At 43.7% G+C, this 3,682-nt stretch overlaps 1 non-coding gene across 1 annotated transcript; it reads right to left on the reverse strand.

Annotated features, from left to right (window-relative positions):
• Positions 1–2,168: 2,168 nt before the first annotated feature.
• On the reverse strand, positions 2,169–2,259 carry trnar-ucu (transfer RNA arginine (anticodon UCU)). Its single transcript is given in 2 exon segments — positions 2,169–2,204; positions 2,223–2,259. It is a non-coding gene; the product is annotated as a tRNA-Arg (tRNA).
• Between the last annotated feature and the right edge of the window lie 1,423 nt (positions 2,260–3,682).

Below are 3,682 nucleotides of genomic sequence, written 5' to 3' on the forward strand. Positions count from 1 at the left end.
CAATTATAGGCTTTTTCTTTAAGTTTGATAGTATCTTTAACTGTTTTCGTGAACCATGGATGGTGAGTCCCACCTTTGGAACTTTTCTTTCTCGTTGAAATGTATCTATTCTATGTATTCTGAAATATCCCCTTAAATGTCTGCCACTGCATCTCTATTGACTTATCCCTTAACCTAATTTGCCAGTTCACTTTAGCTAGCTCTGCTTTCATGACCTTATAATTGCCCTTATTTACATTTAAAATACTAGTCTGGGCCCCACTCTCCTCTCCCTCAAACTGAATGTAAAATTCAATCATATTATAATCGCTACTACCTAGGGGCACCTTAACTATGAGGTCATTAATTAATCCTATCTCGTTGCACAATGCCAGGTCTAGTATAGCCTGCTCTCTGGTTGGCTCCAGAATGTATTGTTCCAAGAAATTATCCCCAATACATTCTATGTACTCCTCATCTAGGCTACCTCTGCCCATCTGAATTTTCCAATCTATATGTAGATTAAAATCCCCCATAATTATCACAGTGCCTTTCTGACAAGCTGCCATTATTTCTTCCTTTATATCCCATCCGACAGTGTGGTTAATGTTAGGTGGCCTGTACACCACTCCCACAAGTGACTTCTTGCCTTTATGATTTCTCATTTGTACCCAAACTGCTTCTGCATCCTGATCTCCAGAAATCAGGTCATCCCTCTCTATTACGCTAATACCATCATTAATTAACAGAGCTACCCCGCCACCTTTTCCTAGCTTCCTGTCCTTCCGAAACGCCATGTCACCTCCAATATTCACATCCCAATCTATGTCGCCCTGCAGCCATGTCTCTGTAATGACTATCAGATCGTACTTATTTATTCTATTTGTGCTCCCAGTTCATCTGTTTTGTTTCAAATGCTCCATGCATTCAGACACAGAGCATTTAGTTTTGTCCTTTTATTATTTTTGTCACCTCTAGCCTTATCTGTCGATTTACTCTTAGATTTGTACATTCTGTCCCTTCCTGTCACAGTCTGTTTATCATTTCCCATATTTATACCTTTCTCTCTTGCCTTGTCTCTCCTCCTTGATTCACCATATCTTCCGAAATTTGATCCCTTGCCCCCACTATTCAGTTTAAAACCGTCTCTACTTCCCTCGTTATGTGGCTCGCTAGAACACCGGCACCAGCACGGTTCAGGTGTAGACCGTCCCAACGGTACAGCCACCTCTTTCCCCAGTACTGGTGCCAATGCCCCACGAACCAGAACCCACTACTACCACACCAGTCTTTCAGCCGCACATTACTTTCTCTAATCTTATTTGTCCTATGCCAATTTGCACATGGCTCAGGTAATAATCCAGAGATGATTAACTTTGAGGTTCTGCTTCTTAATTTGGTGCCGAGTTCCTCATACTGACTTTGCAGAACCTCTATCCTTGTCCTGCCTATGTCGTTGGTACCGACATGGACCACGACGACTGGATCCTCCCCCTCCCATTGTATGTTTCGCTCCAGCCCTGAGCAGATGTCCTGAATCCTGGCACCAGCAAGCAACACAGCCGTCTGGACTCTTGCTTTTGCTGCAGAGAACAGAGTCAATCCACCTGACTATACTGTCCCCTACTACCACTACATTCCTTTTTTCTCCCTCTTTGAGCCGCAAACACTTACTGCAGACGTGTTTGCCCTGGATCACACTGGCATCCAGGAACTCCCACATGCTGCAGCTGTGACACATCACCTGTCCTGTCATCCTTAACGTGTTTCAATTAACTACTTAAATATTTTATTCAATTATTCATTTTATTGCATATTTTATTAAACTTACCACTAGTTTGTTTACTATTTTAAACGTTAGGACTAAAATGCATCTTAATCACTGACCAGATGCGCATCAAGCAGGTCGGTTCTTCCAAACCAATCAACTACCTGCTTGCCTGTGATGTCACAGCTTACCAGATCCTCACCAAACAGCTCCTTCCACTGCACCGAAGAAAGAACCAAATCCTGTATCCTCTCCCCAGCGGCTCTCTGTTTCCCTGCTCTCACTCTCCATTGTGCCGTCACTCCTCGATTTTTTTCCCCTGCTCTGCTCCTCTCTCTCTCGCTCTGTCTCCGAGTCTGTGCTTTTGGCACATTTCTTCATTTGTTGTTCCGTTGTGCTCCTCTGTTTCTGGTCCAAAATCTGACTCTGGTGGGACTTGAACCCACAACCTTTGAATATCGTCTTCATCATTATTTAGAAGTCCAACACGCTATCCATTGCGCCACAGAGCCTCACACATTTTCATTGACCTCACTAAGGCCTTTGATCTTGTCAGCAGAGACGGCCTCTTCAAACTGCAATGGAACATACGCTGCCCTCCTGACCTCTTGGGCATCATCTCTTCTTTCCACGAGAACCTGCATAGTTCCATCAGTTACAATGCAGCAACATCAGACGCTTTCAAGATCAGCAGTGGGGTAAAGCAGGGCTGCGCGCTGGCGCCAACTCTCTTAGGAACAGAGGAACATAGGAGTAAGCTATTCAGCCCGTCGAGCCTGCTCTGTCATTCAATTCGATCATGGCTGATCACCTACCTCAAAGCCCCTTTCCCATGCTATCCCCATATCCCTTGATGTCATGAGTATCAAGATTTCTATCAATTTCTGTCTGCAACATGATTGAGCTGCCACAGCCCTCTGGGGCACAGTATTCCAATGATTCACCACCGTCTGAGTGAAGAAATTCCACCCATCTCAGTTTTAAATGGCCTACTCCTTATTCTGAGAGGATGTCCTTTAGTTTTAGACTCACCAACCAGGGCAAACATCCTGTCTACATCCACACTGTCACACCCTGTATGAATTTTGTCAGTTTCAATCAGATCACCTCTCATTCTTCGAAACTTTAAGGAATACAGGCCCAGTTTCCTCATAAGACAACCCCACCATCCCAGGGATTAGTCTGGTGACATAAAAACAAGAAATGCTGGAACCACTCAGCAGGTCTGGCAGCATCTGTGAAAAGAGAAGCAGAGTTAACGTTTCAGGTCAGTGACCCATCTTCGGAACTGACATATATTAGAAAAGTCACAGGTTATAAGCAAGTGAGGTGGGGGTGGGGCAAGAGATAACAAAGGAGAAGGTGTAGATTGGACAAGGCCACATAGCTGACCAAAAGGTCATGCAGCAAAGGCAAACAATATGTTAATGGTGTGTTGAAAGACAAAGCATTAGTACAGATTAGGTATTAACGGACTGAAGATTGAACAGCAGGAAGTACAAACCTGAAAAAAAACAGTAGGTAAGCAAACTGAACAAACTGAGATGAAATGAAATAAATGCAAAAAAAAGATTAGTCTGTTGACCCTCTGTTTCACCCCCTCTATGGCAAGTGTATCCTTCATAAGATGAGGAGACTAAACTGTACACAATACTCCAGTGCGGATTCACCAAGGCTCTATACAATTGCAGCAAGACATCTTTACTCCTTACTCATGACCCCTCGTGTGGGTACAGCATACCATTTGCCTTCCTAATTGATTGCTGCACCTGCACAAGAGCTTTTAGTGTCTCAGGAACAAGGACACCCTTGGTTGGACATCGACACTTCCCAACCTCTCACCATTTAAGAAATACTCTGTCTTTCTGTTTATTCTACCAAAGTGAATAGCTTCACACTTATTCACAAAATATTCCATGTTCTTGCCCATTCACT

The sequence above is a fragment of the Heterodontus francisci genome, unplaced genomic scaffold (genome assembly GCF_036365525.1).
Source record: "Heterodontus francisci isolate sHetFra1 unplaced genomic scaffold, sHetFra1.hap1 HAP1_SCAFFOLD_51_2, whole genome shotgun sequence".
Classification (NCBI taxonomy): Eukaryota; Metazoa; Chordata; class Chondrichthyes; order Heterodontiformes; family Heterodontidae; genus Heterodontus; species Heterodontus francisci.